The sequence below is a fragment of the Dendrobates tinctorius genome, unplaced genomic scaffold (assembly GCF_039654945.1).
Source record: "Dendrobates tinctorius isolate UK_male_01 unplaced genomic scaffold, ASM3965494v1 ptg000019l, whole genome shotgun sequence".
NCBI lineage: Eukaryota > Metazoa > Chordata > Amphibia > Anura > Dendrobatidae > Dendrobates > Dendrobates tinctorius.
The window spans coordinates 49,072,448-49,089,313 of NW_027361687.1; the positions used below are offsets into that span (position 1 = coordinate 49,072,448).

A 16,866-nucleotide genomic window follows, 5' to 3' on the forward strand; every position below is an offset into this window, starting at 1 on the left:
TCTGCACCAGAGTACATCACACTCTCATTGTGACCCTCATGTATGCTTGACATTGGTGTATAGGAATATGCCTGTGTAGTCTGTACATTAATATAGACATCCATGTTGTATCCGACTGCTCACAGTTTCAGACTCTGCAGTAATTTATTATTTGGAATAGGGAATGAAGCTTCCATAATATCTCCACATTTCTTATAATCTCCCTCACTGCCCTGGGAACCCCTCGGATGTGCAGCCCTTTACAGATCCTAATCCTCCTACATATCTAGCGTCTCACTGGCGTGGGGCCCATCGGCTCCTCTCACCGACGCCATCAGCAGGATGATACTCCGATTTGAGAAATTCTTGTGTCCAAATTTGGGAGCATTTCCATTGCATTTGGAGAAATTCCAGATGCCGCTTCCTATGCAGTTTTGTCATATTGTGGGAATTGATGGAGGTGGTGGAGGGGCTCGATGATATTGTCAGAAAGGAATACTCACCTTTACATGACCGCCATCAAATATGAATGTTCTATATTTAGTAAGTCTATAAACATTAAAGAGACTAGATTCTATTAAAACTGACAACCAATGTAACCCTCATGACAACTCCTACAGAAGATGTTAATGAAAGTGCACTGTAAGGGTATGTGCCCATGATCAGGAACTGCTGCGGGTTTCACCTGCGTATTTATGCAGCGTCAAACCCGCGCGGCCAGCTGTGGCAGCATAGTGGATGGGATTTCTAGAAATCCCATGTCTACTATGCTTGCTTAGTCGCCTGCGGATCATCCGCGGACACTGACATGATGCGCGTCTTTCAAGACTGCAGTATGTCAATTTCTGTGCAGAGACGCTAATCTCCGCAACAGAAATTACGTAAATAAAATACTGAACGTGGTAAATCTGCATGGTTCAGTGAACTCATGCCGATTTACCAGCGTTCAATAGAAGGCAGCGCTTTGGTTGTAGCGAACATATGCTTTGTCCAAGATTTTCCAAAAAAATGCACACTGGATTGCTCTCAGCTGAATGATGGTTCAAATAATTGTTCACTCGGCAGCTATCTTGTCCAACTCCTCCATACACAGGACAGGAGGAACACTCCTGTGTTCACAAAGAGAGGGGCACTGCCAGACATCTCTGGCAGCGGCTTAACTCCTAGATAGACAGATGTAGTCCGAAATCGGACATGCTGTATCCAGATCTCCTCCAGCAATCATTTGTCAGGGTCTCCCGTACACATTTGACTGTAAGTTGAACTTCAATATCTGCAGGTTAGGGCAGTGCTAATCTAATGTTGTGGGGGGGCTTTGAAGAGAATCTGTCAGCAGATTTTTTTTCTATGTAATCTGAAGGCAGCAGGAGAGTGGCTGAAACAGAGTTCAGGGATTTGTCACTTGTCAAAGTGTGTACTAACTTAAGGATTTATCACTAAGATTAACATTACTGACTAGTCCAGCAACTAAGCACCTCACTGTCTATGGACTTTGTACACAGAGAGCCTGGTGTTAGGTTTCTCAGCTCTGCTTGATTCTAAAGGTACTGTCACACTTAGCGATGTACCAGCGATATGACGCGGTCAGGATCGCTGGTACATCGCTAAGTGGTCGCTAGTGAGCTGCCACACAGGCAGATCTCACCAGCGACATCGCTGGGGACGGGGGTCGCTACTTACCTGTCACACCAGGCGATCCTGCGTCCTCCCGCCCGGCTCCACGCTCGTCTCTCCACAGGAAGCGCCGCAGAAAGCCGACGACGAGAAACAGTCCTGGACGTTCTCGCGCGATCAGCGATAACCAGCGGGGGAGCCGGTCGGAGGTAAGTATCAGACACAGCGATATCGCTAGCAATATCGCTATAACGTCACCAGTTATAGCGATATCGCTTAGTGTGACAGGCCCTTAAAGCTAAAAACTCTGATTGTGTGAGAACATCTCCAGCCAGTAAACTAAGTGATACATCATCAGATTCAGGATCTATTTGACTACATTATGCTGCTCTCTGATGAGGTACCAAAGACCTGCTGACAGAGTACCTTTAAGGCTCCAGTATGGAGCTCCTAAGAGTATTGTGCTCAGGCATGAGAAGGTAGATGCATTAGGAAGGGTCTAGTACATTAAAATCACTGGTAAATCCTCCTACCAGAATAACAGACATGTTTAGTAATGGAAATTACCTTCAAATTATCTCCTGTCAGTTTATATCATGTTGCAATTGTCTGCCATGTCCTCCTTGCCACCAGGACAAGATCCAGCATGGAATTTTTATAGTCTCCAGGCTATCTCCATTGTATGCAGATGGATACTCTAAGCAGCTAGTGGGATAAGTGGTAAAGAACCATCCAAAAGGACCCACAGAAAAAAGCCCATCACAAAGGAAAAATAATCAGCATAGAATTGACAAATTATCAATTGGTAAATCACCAGATTTTACTCTTAGGCTTGGGTCACACTTGCAAGTGTGATGCGAGAAACTCGCGCGAGTCGCTCACATCAATACCCGGCACTCGGGACCGGAGTGTGCGGATGCATGTATTTCTATGCAGCTGCACACTCCGCTTCCGAGTGCTGGCGACAGTGCCGGGTACTGATGCAAGAGATTCACGCAAGTTTCTTGCATCACACTCGCAAGTGTGACCCCGGCCTTACACTTAAGGCCCTGTAGGGGTTTTGCTCACTTGGGTGGAAAATAGCAGGCTTGTTCCTTTAAAAGTTCATGGGGGTTTATTGCTTCATAAACCCCAGAAGCACAAACAGAAAAAAACAGCCTTTAGACCAGGCAAAACAACACCACCAAATGTCCATAATAGGGCTTTGCTCCCCCTCAGGCCTGTGAGCACACAGGTTGGGATAGTGTCCAGTTCTCAGGCTCGGTCTGGAACCAAAACACAGGAGGCCTTCTTCCTTCCAACACACAGACCATGTGCCAAACAACAGACTCCATTATATAGGCTGTAACCACACCCAGATGTGAGGTATGTGGGTAGCCAGACCCACCCATCTCTCATAGCTACCCGCAATCTGGTCACAGCTGCATTAAATGAACAAAATGAACCTCTCAGTGCTTACGTGTATTACAGAAGATACTCCGGGTTACATCAAAGAGAGCAGCCATCTCTTGACACATTCCGCCCATCGACTACGCGGCCATTAGCCTCCCTACAGCCCTCATACACATTATATGGCTGTTGGCGAAATGCTGCTTCAGCTGATCGTTTTGGCCAACAGCCATCTCAGTTGACCCATACACCAAAACACTTGTTTGGCTAAGCGTTCCTGTGTTTATGAAAAAGCCAGCAGCTTATCTCTGGTAGGACAGCACCGTAGATAGCACTGCAGCCTTGCAGCGCTGGAGTCCTGGGTTCAAATCCCACTAAGGACAACATCAGCAAGGAGTTTGTATGTTCTTCCCGTGTTTGCGTGGGTTTCCTCCGGGTACTCCGGTTTCCTCCCACATTCCAAAGACATACTGTTAGGGAATTTAGATTGTGAGCCCCATCCGGGACAGTGATGATAATGTGTGTAAAGCACTGCGGAATATGTTAGCACTATATAAAGATTATTATAGACAATACGATTGACAGTGCAAAAATCAGATATGACTGATCAACATTTTCCCTGACTATCTGTCTGCCGGTGCCCTCACACACATTAGGCTATCGGCTAATGTTTTTGGGAGCCTTTATGGTATATTTAGAAGGCGACATATATACAGTATTTAATGGATGTTAGTAAACCTTTTGCCATCGTGAATTACATCATGACGAAGAGGATCCCATTTCTGACTTTTGGTGACCATAAACTAAGTGAATGCCTCACCATTTGGCTGACCGTTGTCCAGCCGCTTTTTGGCCACCTTTTGGCCTTTTTCTCACTTATGTAGCGCCATTCATTTCTTAATTGCTTTGCATACATCATGACTGTTTTCCTTTAGCGCTCACAATCTAAATTCCCTATCAGTATGTTATTGGAGCAATGATGAACCTGGAGGGAAGCCACACAAACACAGGAAGAGCATACAACATCTGCAAGGATTTTGTACTTGATGGGATTGGAACTCAGGACCCCAACGCTGCAAAGCTACAGTCCTAAGCACCAAGGCACCGTACCTCATCTTATATACTATTGTAGACCTTTCTAGCTTAAATTGTATGGCAGACAATTACCAATGTTCTCCACCTGAAATCCATTGTGTGAACATAATAGAAAAGCGTTCTGACAAGCTCAACAAACAGTCCGCCCTCGCCCTACAGCATGCCCGGTACGGAACAATTAACACAATAGCTCGAGCCAGTGATATTTTCATTACATGATGAGCAAGGGTGTGAGAGACATATGAGGTCACCCCACCGATCACAACATGTCTCATCTTATCGACGTGTAGCGCAGCCAACAAGAGAGTGGTGACAGCTATGATCCCTGGTAATCTCCCAACACTTCACCTTGCTAACGATTTTTTTTATGTGATCACTATGGTCCAGCTGTAATAGAGAGAAAGATAATTATCCCTGTTGGTTTCCATGATCTCAGGAAGTTTTCCATCCAGAAGAAGAGTCCCAAAGCACAAACATAGATCAACATGCTTTACAAAGTATTGTGTGTGTGTGTGTGTGTGTGTGTGTGTCACAAAATTATAATATCAAAAAGTTAATTTCTTTCAATTCTTCAATGCAAATTGAAACTCATTATATGGAGTCATTAAAAACAGAGTGATCTATTTCAAGTGTTTATGCACTGCTGAGGTGTTATGGAAGCCCATGTTGCTTTGATAGCAGCCTTCAGCTCATCTGCATTGTTGGGTCTACTGTCTCATCTTCCTCAGCTGTGGTTACCCCTGTTGCTTGTGCACCTTTTTCTACCACACTTTTTCCTTCCACTCAACTTTCCATTAATATGCTTGTATACAGCACTCTGAACAGCCAGCTTCTTTAGCAATGACCTGTTGTGGCTTACCCTCCTTGTGGAGTGTGTCAATGACTGCCTTCTGGACATCTGTCAAGTCACCAGTCTTTGCCATGATTGTGAAGCCTACTGAAAGACTAAGGAACCTTTTTAAATGCTTAAGAAGCCTTTGCAGGTGTTTTTTCTTCATTCTAATTTACTGAGATAATGACTTTTGAGTTTTCATTGGCTGTAAGCTATAATCAGCAACATTAACAGCAATAAAACACACGAAATAGATCACCGTTTGTAATGACTATATAATATGAGTTTCACTTTTTGTATTGAAGAACTTAAAAATTTACTTTTTGATGATATTCTAATTTTGTAAGAGGCACCTGTATAATCTTCTCACATTACAAAAACCAATTGTGTCCAATGGACTCTGATAATCACAGAGTCATAGAATCATAGAGTTGGAAGGGACCTCCTGGGCCATCTGGTCCAACCCCCTGCTCAAAGTAGGATTCGAGTCCATTGGACACAATTGGTTTCCGTAATTATAATAATTATAATGGGGTCCTTTGAGTTTCCATCAAGTTTCTGTCCAAAATTTGGCTGGGTGCTACACTGTCTTGCCCGACATTTTTGACAGTACCTCCAACACACATATGAATACAACTGTATGTGCTTGACAAAACTAGGCTTTGGCAATTCTGTCCTCCCACGACTGGGAGTGCTGTCAGTCTTTTTAGAAAAATAGTTAAAATTTTAAATGTTAAATAGCCCCAAATCAAGTGACTTATTTTGCTTATTGGTGGTTAAACAAAATACTATGGTGGCCGGGAATCGCGTGGCAAAACCCACGTGGTTTACGGTTTCTCGACAAGTACCTAGTAAGCAGATGGCTTAGGCCTGTTTAACATTTCCGTTATTTTGACGGGAGGCAAATCCGCCAGAGCAGTTAAAAATGGATCCGCCTCCGTCATGGGCTAAACGGATGCTACAGGATCCGTGTTGTGTACGGATCCGCTGGAGGGGAAATTTAACGGAGCCGCGGCCTGGAAGAGAGAGAGAGAGAGAATTTTTTTTTTTCTTTGCACGGCTGTTCCGGAACGCTACTCAGGAGTTAAGAGCCCTGCTCCAGCGAATCTGCCGGGCATGCGCAATATAAATTGGCGGACCGTCGCTCGTAAAAAATGTTGCAGAGTCCGTCTCATCCGCCCAGGAGACGCTAAAAGTTTGACGGATCCGCCGCTAATGTAAGTCTATGGGAGGAAAAAACGGATCCGCCCCTTTTTTGGCGGATCCGTTTTTTTTCGAAAATTGGCTGATTTTGACTAACGTCAAAAAACGGAAGTGTGAAACAGGCCTTATACGTACACTGCCCGAGAGTTGGTGGGGGGAACTTGTATGGAGTGGCTCAAATCTGCCTCAAATTTTATAGTAGCCTAGTAAGAATTGTTACCTCAGCCAAGAGTTAATAACAGCCTCTTTTATTACCCTGTATAAAATAAATGACAGTATTTATGAGTCCATTAAACTTAAGAATATGCTGATAAAAGATTGTAACAGTGGCAGATGTAGAGACCATGGCTTGCGTCCCTCGAAGTCACGGCATTTATTAGCCAGGATCAAGCAATACCCCAGACTGCCGTTCCCATCCACACACACCCACCCACGTACATAAGTAGACTTCCAGCGCCACATGGTAATAATGGTTTTCGCCTGTGGGCATTCTAGCGACTATGAAAGGGGTTCAGTGATCTAGATGCGCCAAGGCTGTCAGAAGTTTTATCCTCCCATCATTGTGATGAAGGGACAATAATCATCGGGAAAAGCATTTGCAATGTAAGGCCTCGATGTCTACAGACGCTGCACACAGTATGACAGGTCCAGACATACACGGGAGGCCCAGTCTAACTATTCACCTGTCACCCAGACTAAAAATGACTCCGTCTGTATCTCACATGGTGGGTTTAGATACACTAGCCCAGAAGACAGCATCACACAGACTTAAATACATTCAATTAATAGACAGTGTTACACATGATACTTAGCTACAGCCCCCAATAGACAGTGGATCAGCAGACAGTATCTCGATAAACTTGGCTCCAGCTACCTAGCAGTCAGTATAACACTTGATAGGGTTAGACACGGCGTCTCAGTATAATATCTGGTGACATTTTCTCCTTAATTTTTGCCTTTTCTGAGCTGGAGGCGCCTCACTACTGTACAGACAATCCCAGTACAGAGCTGGCAGCTGTAGTGCCAAGTCGACGTTTTTCCATCCGTACCTCAGCCTTGGACTGAGCCGGTGCCCAGAGAATCCAGGGCATCCTACTTTCCTCAGACAGAAGAGGGAGAGGCCTTCCAGAAAGGCTCCCTCTTTTATCATCATGTATTTGTGGTAACATTTTCTCTGCCATCAGCGACGTAGACAGCCTGAAAGGGTCTTTATTCCGGCCGTGATGGTAAACAGGCCGCGATCTGGAGGCCTCGGCCCTGAATGCGTCTATTGTTCATTCCTCACACAGGTTATTTATGGAGATTTGTTTTATACAGAACAATAAGACTCCTGATAAATTATTGCTTCTTAGAAGCGATCTAGAGATAGTCACCCTCACCCACAGACACACGGCCATATCATTCCCAGCCAAGAGCCATCACAGTATGAGGAGGTGATTTTTAGTTGCGTGTTCAGGGGGGACATCCCAAGCCTAGGCCTCATTGACCCCTTAAACTAGCTTTACATCTGACATTATTACATAGTTGAATCCCATTTAATGTGGTGTGACATAGCCGCCCAGGTATCATACCCACAAGATTCCTATTTTGTTTCTCTCACTGAGAGCACTTTATATATAGCCGCCCAGTACTGGACAATAGTCATGATGTTGAAACACTCCGTGTTCAAATTAAAAACCCTGATGTATTTCAGACCCAAAAGAATTACAGAAAGAGAAAAAAAAGGGGGGACTTTCCTGTAATGTACACCCGACATTACCTAAGCTGTAATGAAACGTTACATTGCGCTGTTTTTATATTTCACTGTAGATTTATTAAGGGGAAAATGAGACATCACAGGATTGCTGTCTCTTTAACTGGAGACGCATATGATTTCCAGACCGTAGTCCGGTCACAATCGGGCATCATTATCTTGCTATAAACATACGTGAGGCAGTTTCTTGGATCGTGCTCTCTTATGTTATCCCAGCGGGGTCTCCAAATTATATTTCAATAAGCAAATTTCATTTGGTTTATTTTTCATAACTGCTGGAGGGTGAATTATGAGCCTGTCTTTATAGTTTTGCTATATATATTGCATATGGGCTGCGCACTATGTAGCCGCCCAGAAGTCTGTCTTTGTAGCATGACACGTTATCATCATGATATGCGGCAACACAATGCTGTATAATGAAAACCTGCCTATAGCTTGCTTTATTAAAACTAAGAAAATGCCATAGTATCATCTTAATGACAGTCGCCAAAAGCATGTAAAGGCTGTGTTCATCTTTCACATATTTTAACCTATGTTAGTGGTTTCCACTAGTTTATAAAATTGCACTAAGGTTAAGTCTGTAATCTTAATTACATTTTAGACACCCTGATATTCAGTTTGCAGCCAGCTCCAAAGTTGAGATTTCCCCTCCCAGTAATATAGTTTGGATGGTAGGTTTGTGTGTTTCCCAGTAATACATGTTCAATGAGCTCTGTGTTTCCCTCCTACTAAGATGCTGAATGTGAGCTATATTTGTATATGTCTTCAGTAGCGTACGTGAGCACAGCTTTTTTGCTGAACTCATCACCTATCAACGCGTTTTTTCCTACTTATCTACAGACTCATATTCCTGAGATTGATTGCAAATACCAGTTTGGTGACGTTGCAGCGATGTCGAAACGACATCATTGCATGTGACATGTAGCAACGATCAGTTGGCTGATCGTTAATCGTTACACCGCGGTATAACGCTGTCCATTAACGCCGCCATTGAGCCCCATTGTCGGGCACATCGCGACGCATGCCGTAAAGCGGCACGCGTTCGCGATGTGCCGTCATTCGCTGACGGAGCCTCGGACGCGGCCTGCAGCATCTGAGGCTCCGTTACCGCTAGCACAGATGATTCATCTGCGCTAGTGGGTATAGCATAACGCGATCACGTTATGCTATACCGTTAGCAGCCCGTCAGCGCTATGCGTTGAACGGGCTGCTAAAACGTGATGTGAACCCAGCCCAAGTCTCTCACTATGTTTCTAGCTGGCTCTTCAAGCTATGTTTTCTCTGAAACACAGGAGCTTTTTATAGTAAAAACAAATATTTAACTGCCTTTGGCTTGATCTTGGGTCATGGCAACTTGATGGATGAATGATCTGTAGGAAGATCGAACTTGTACAAGACTAGATAGACTAGACTTCTCCACGGTTTTATTGATTGTAACAAGTCTCAGGTTGTGGGTCTCTCTCTTCACCTTTTTCCTTCTATTCATCTCATCTCCAATGCTTGCTCTGTTCGATACCTGGATGCAATTTGCCCTTTGTTTGAGCAGCCTAAGTTGAGGTTCCCTTCAATGGGCCAGTATATGAGCATGTTCTACTTGTATATAGCCAACCAGTGCTCACTAATGGGCTGGGAACAGCCTAACTACATTGATTCCAAGTCTACCCCTTTCTAATACACAATTCAGCTTTAAATTTTTCTTATTTAGGGAATTTCTGGTACAGAGGAGCCCATGAAAAAAAAAGAAAGAAAAACCACGACAAATTATTTACTTTTTCAATTTCAAAAAAAAAAAAAGTATATGTAAAAAGCAACAAAAAATATGTCTAAAGCCTGTTACTTTTGGGGAAAAAAAAAAAAAAAAAAAATTAACCGCCAGACTACCACAAACCAAAAAAAAAAAAAAGGGCTGGTAAAAATGCCAACCAAAACAGTGTAAAAATGATGCAACACTCATACTCAAGCTATGGCAAAAATATGAAAAAATATCAAATGGTCCACCATCTGAGCCTAAACATTGTTTTATTGATATGGTTTAATTTTTTTTTTTTAAGTTAGTAGAGACTCAAGATAGAAGGGAATGTTAAAGAAAATCAACCCCGAGCCTGCCACACCCTATACACACTGGATTGTACGACTCTCCTATTGTAATTTCCTACCGTGGGTAAATGTCACTGCTATCGAAACACAGGAAATAAATGATCATCCAGGGACAAGTCTGGAAAATGTGCAGAGAGGTTTTCCTTGTGTGAGGATATGTCTATTTTATTAGGAAATTAAATTTAAACCATGGGCCCGGAAACTACTGTAGAAAATCTTGTATGCAGATAAGTCGACCACAGAACAACCTCGAATTTCCATAGCATTGATAGAGGACCAGATAACACTGACATACAGCCCCTAGGCTGATAGACTGGTCAGCATGAGAATCCAGCCCTGAAGAGCAAAGAGTAAATTGTAGAAGGAAAACAGAATGCCTGCGGTGATTTTGCAAGTTGTCTAGGCATGCCTGTCCTTCCTAGCTGACTGATAACCTCATTTATTACAGGCAAGAGTGAAGGTGCGCCTACACCTTAAGGCCCTTTTACATTTAGTGATGCACCAGCGATCCGACCAGCGATCCGACCCGGTCAGGATCGCTGGTGCATCGCTAAATGATCGCTAGTGAGCTTTCATACAGAAAGATCTCACAGCGATGCAGCAGCGACGCAGCGCACGATACTCACCTTTCACACACAGCGATCCTGCGTCCTCCCGCCCGCGTCCAGCGTCGCTCGCCGTCACAGCAGGAAGTCTCAGCAGGAAGCGCCCGACGAGAAATGGAGCCGGACATTTTCACGCGATCAGCGATGGACAGCGGGGGAGCCGGTCGGAGGTAAGTATCACACATAGCGATATCGCTAGCAATATCGCTATAACGTCACAAAACCAGTGACGTTTTAGCGATATTGCTAGCGATATCGCTTAGTGTAAAACCCCCTTTATATATCAGACACCTATCTCTCCCAACTCCACCATACACTCAACATGTAAACGACCACAGAGTAATCCACTGCCAGACTTCTCTTGCAACGGCCTGTCTTCGCAGAGAATAAAAGGATCTGGAGTTGAAATTCAACAAGCCCAAAGTTTCCCTTCCCAAGCAACATCGGTCATAGGAGATTCTGGTGGCCATCATATACATTAGATGGTTGACCAGCACCAACAAAGTCCATAGCTTTGGCCGACTTTAATCTGTATAACTTAGCTAATCAGACAGCCATTTTTCCCAACTCTTAATATATACATGTATGCTCTGCTTTTCTAAGTATGCATGTGTACACAACAGGAGGCAGGGTCACCTCTAATGGAAGCTTATCACATCAGGGGGTCACCTCTACTGGAAGCTTATAATATCAGGAACCAAAAGATTGCTTCTCTTCCCCAAGATTTGCAGACGAGGAAGAGTTACAAGGCCCCCATAAACCTTAATATGGCCAGGTAAAGAGGGTCCAGACTGGCATTTATGGTGCTCTTAGTCTTAGGATCCGAGCCCCATTCCAATAGCATCATGGGGTTTGATCCACTTATTGTCCATTACAAAGAGTAAAAGGTCAACTAATTACAAAGAGTTTCTATCACGATGAAGAACGTCTGTCGGCCATATTTATGGTTCATAATTGTTGGAGGTATGTATGATAAGAATGTATGAGCAACCTTACAAACCGCACCTACCAATGATTGAAGGAACCATTGAATTTTGTTTGTACTTCGATCTTACAAATAATCCATTGACTAACATAGATTATTTTCTTGCCTCCTACATCTTGATCTTTATTTTTTTCTTACTGGCTAAGCATCCTGAGCAGCAGAACAACTGCCCTGGTCTATTAGGAATCCCTATAGCATCACGGAGATGGCTCTCCCGACAAGGCATAGACATAGCGCAAGCCATCTGTCATCCAAAAATCACATTATCTCATGACCGCATCTCCATGGATGTCAAATTACAGCTGATGAAGCTCGGATTAGAAGGCTATGCTCTACTACTTTATTTCAGACTTTGCTACCTCCATCTTAATCATTCCTTGGCCTTAATGTATAAAGTCAGACATCCTGTCCAGTATCAAAGAGGAAGGAGCTCTGGTTAACTGCTCTACACTCAACATTCCGAAAATACCTCCTCCAACCCAAAACTATGTCCATGCTCTCACAAGCCGTACCATACGGATAGTCCAGAGCATATTTCAGCCTCCTTTAGAGAAATCTCATTTAACTAGACAGGTATGTATCCAAAATCCCCTATACAGAAATATATAATATCTGTTGATCGCAAGCTCTTGGGGAGCAGCACTAGCATACAATACCCAAGCCATGACTAAACTACAGAGACGTTTACTACAGTGCAAAGAGATAAGAGACAGGACTTTGATCTGTCTCAGCACATTGGATATAGGTATACTCAAGCACTATGCAAGGCCAGGCATGAGGGTTTAAAGGTGCATCTACTACAGGCATAACAATAATAATTTTATTTCTATAGCGCCAACATATTCCACAGCACTTTACATGCTGAAACTTATAGTCCTACAGCTTAAAAAAAAAGCTGTACAGAGAGTATGGAAGACGAAGCAACAGCTTACCTTATTGTAGGGCAGACAGCAGGAAACGACTGGAATGAGCTTCTGTCTCTAGATCTCTACTTTCTCAGCCCTGCCCCAGAAAAAAAAAAACAGCAAGTATGATGTCAGCCCTAATCAAGAAAAAAGGGTGTGTAGAGGGCGTAATCTCATCAGGGCAAAAATTCCTACTTTTCAATGTAGCAACGGCTCCGCTTCATTCATAGATGAGAAGATTTAGGACTTATTCCTTTTCAGAATTCTTCATTAGAACACATTGAAATGGATAAACAAAATAAAAGCTGGAAGTTCTGACTTGGGAGCAATTAAAATATGTATTATTTTACCAATTTTTTAAGTAAAGAAAGACGAGTAGCAAAATGGAAGGAATCTAGTGACATGATATTAACATCAGTCATCACACAAACATTTCTAGGTGGTATAGCATAGACGTGTTATTTATTTTACTCATTTATATAGCGCCATTAATTCCACAGCGCTTCAGGCTATGTGCCCACGCTAGCGTTTTTAAACGCTCAGGAAAAGGATACCCTTTCCCAGAAAACGCGCGGAAAAAGACGCGCGATTTCTGGGATCATTGGGGAAGGCTAAAAACGCTCAGCTATGCGGAAAATAATGAGCATGCTGCGTTTTTAGCCGCTAAGCAATTCCTGAGCGGTTAAAAACGCATGCATTGGCACAAAAAGCCAAAAACACATGCAAATGAATTAGAAGCATCTTGTAAGCGTTTCTGCAGCATCTGAGCCGGCACAAACGCTGCGGAAACGCTTACAAAAACGCAACGTGGGCACACAGCCTAACAGAGATGATTGGTACTGTCACCGATGGGGCTCACAATCTAAATATAAAAATAATTATCGTAATGTCCCTTTCACAATGTCTCAAGGTGGAGCACAGATTTCATATTATCCTAACTCATAAAGGGGCTCTCTTAAGCCACATATAGATAGGAATATAACCATTATAAAACGGCCCCCATGTGCAATAATACAATTACTATAATACTGCCTCCATTGTACAAGAATATAACTACTATAATACTGCCCCCTATGTACAAGAATATAACTACTATAATACTGCCCCTATGTACAAGAATATAACTACTATAATACTGCCCCTATGTACAAGAATATAACTACTATAATACTGCTCCTATCTACAAGAATATAACTACTATAATACTGCTCCTATGTACAAGAATATAACTATAATACTGCTCTTATCTACAAGAATATAACTACTATAATACTGCTCCTATGTACAAGAATATAACTACTATAATACTGCCTCCTATGTACAAGAATATAACTACTATAATACTGTCCCCTATGTACAAGAATATAACTACTATAATACTGCCCCCTATGTACAAGAATATAACTACTATAATACTGCTCCTATGTACAAGAATATAACTACTATAATACTGCCTCTATGTACAAGAATATAACTACTAGAGTACTGCTCCTATGTACAAGAATATAACTACTATAATACTGCTGCTATGTACAAGAATATAACTACTATAATACTGCTCCTATGTACAAGAATATAACTACTATAATACTGCCTCCTATGTACAAGAATATAACTACTATAATACTGCCCCCTATGTACAAGAATATAACTACTATAACACTGCCCCCTATGTACAAGAATATAACTACTATAATACTGCTCCTATGTACAAGAATATAACTACTATAATACTGCCTCTATGTACAAGAATATAACTACTAGAATACTGCTCCTATGTACAAGAATATAACTACTAGAATACTGCTGCTATGTACAAGAATATAACTACTAGAATACTGCTCCTATGTACAAGAATATAACTACTATAATACTGCTCCTATGTACAAGAATATAACTACTATAATACTGCCTCCTATGTACAAGAATATAACTACTATAATACTGCCCCCTATGTACAAGAATATAACTACTATAATACTGCCCCCTATGTACAAGAATATAACTACTATAATACTGCCCCTATTTGCAAGAATATAACTACTATAATACTGCAAAAAAAAAAAGATAGAAGCCAGCGCCGCTTAAGGATAGAATGCATAGCATGAAGTGCATATGCACATAATATCTAACTGTATTCAAAATGAGATATTTGGCAAAAAAATTGATCAATTCAATTGAGCCACCCCGCCGCGCCAAGGCAATCTCATGTGGGGGTCCTACTCTACGTTTTTAATAAACACTGTGCCATATGGCCTCCTAAATACATTAAAAGCAAGACCACATTAAGTGCAATCCGTACCTGAGCATATCTTGATCACTCCCATGAAGCCAGATAAAGCAAGAGCAGATGAAGGCCAACCAGGTCTGAATGTAGACATGTCAGGTTTAGGATACCGTTACACCTAGCGATGCACCGGCGATATGACGCGGTCAGGATCGCTGGTGCATCGCTAGGTGGTCGCTAGTGAGCTGCCACACAGGCAGATCTCTCCAGCAACATCGCTGGGGACGGGGATCGCTACTTACTAGAGTTGAGCGACTTTTGCTTTTTTAGGGTCGAGTTTCGTTTCGTGAAACCCGACTTTTCCAAAAGTCGGGTCGAGCAAGATCGGCCGATTATAGGGAAAAGTCGGGGTCGTCCCGAAACACGAAACCCAATGTAAGTCAATGGGGAATAAAAGTCGGCAGTGAGAGGAGGACAGGAAACACACCTACAGTGCCCATTTGAATGCCAAAAGCATCAATTCTTCTTACTTAAGCTTGTCAACCTTAATTAACTTCATAATACAAGTTACGCACTGAAAAATGGGGGTTATTTGGCTAAAGTTGTGGGGGGTAGGGCTGGCTCCAGGTTTTCATGTGCCCTGGGCGAAAGAGCGCTCCTTTAACACATACCACAACTCATCATGCTCCGATACGGCAGAGAAATAGCGGTATAGTACAATGAAAATTACTTCACTTTTTACATCTCATGACGAGGCCCATCTATTTCTCCATACAGAATCATTGGTCCCATATAATATTTGAAACAGTATATGATGAGCTCCACATAATGCTACAGTATATGTTGGTCCCCATGGATGAAGCTCCACTGTCTTATGGGCCCAAATAATACTCCAAACATAATGGGCCCCATTTCTAATGCTCTAGTGTATAATGGGCCCTGTAAATGCTGCTCCAGTGTCTGATGTCCACCTTTAGAATGTTCCAGTGTATGGTGGGCCCCATCTATCATTCTCCAGAGTATAGTGCTCCCCAAAAATTGCTGTCCCAACATTGAAAACAATCAAATAAGTCTCCTCGCTAGGGAAACCCTGTACTAGTCTGGACTCCTCGTCGTCCCCATCTTCCATCTCACTGCACAGTATTTCAACCTTGCAAGTGCTGCGATCCTGAGCAAGCAGGGGCGGCCCACTCGTTGGCGACGGCACTGGCACAGGGCCCCTGATAGTACGGTGGTGTGTCTGATGGCGGGTGGGCCGAACCTGCACTTTCATCTGCAGCTTCCTCTTTGTCACCATGTAAGATGGAACTGTATATGGGAAGGGTAACCTGAGTTTCATCAGGGTCAGATTCAGGCCGTGTAGCGTGCGAGGGGAATGTAGTGGTCTGGGTCAATGTACCAGCAGATTCATCGAGCAGTGGCTGGGCATCAGTGCACTTATGTCGCCCCCAGGAGTACGGTCGCCACAGTGGCATTACCTTCCTCCTAGGGAGTGTGATGTCATGCTTGGGAGCAACGAAGGATCTCTCTAGCAGGTTAACTGATTGGGCGGCGTTATTCCCACGAGTCATGACCCTCCAAACAGCGTTCATGAAGGCAAAGTTTTTGTTTTACGTGGGCAGTATGGTTGCAAAGCTGAACCTTAAAGGAATGTCCAAAAGGGCACCACCAGGAGTGGAGCCTACGGTTAAATTCGACTCCACCTGGGAAACCTCAACCATGCCAGCTACAGAAAAGATGCACACATTGCAAGCTTAATTCCGTTAACGAACGAGACTCCGTCATGCCCCGCGGTCCGAGTCCGGCTTACTAGAGGGACACGTGAGGCTCTGGCACATGAGATTGGCCAATAACTGGTGTGTCATGCCCTTACATGTCCGTGGCTGCATGTGCGCTACACTGAAAAGGCCAGCGTTTGTCGCTTACAGGTGCAGATAACCCGCTGAACAACGTTAGTGATGGGGATCACTGATTACAATTATTACCCGCGAACGATGATTTCCCAGTAAGTGCAGGTCAACCGCAGTTCCGGAATTAGGCCTAACCGTCATTCCTGAAAAAATGAAAAACTTACGTGTGCAAACCACAGGTGCTGTAGCTTGCTTAACAGCTCGCCAGCCGTTCTCACGCCCAGTATGGCTTGCACGTGATTGCACAAAGGTGAGAAAGGGTACCGTATCCC

At 43.3% G+C, this 16,866-nt stretch overlaps 1 protein-coding gene across 1 annotated transcript in view; it reads right to left on the reverse strand.

Moving 5' to 3' along the window:
- Positions 1-12,633, reverse strand: part of LOC141082920 (transgelin-2-like) — a 31,676-nt gene extending 19,043 nt beyond the window's left edge. Inside the window, exon 1 of the mRNA XM_073566973.1 lies at positions 12,485-12,633. The gene's annotated coding sequence lies outside the window, so the exon portion shown is untranslated. The remainder of the gene's footprint in view (positions 1-12,484) is intronic.
- Between the last annotated feature and the right edge of the window lie 4,233 nt (positions 12,634-16,866).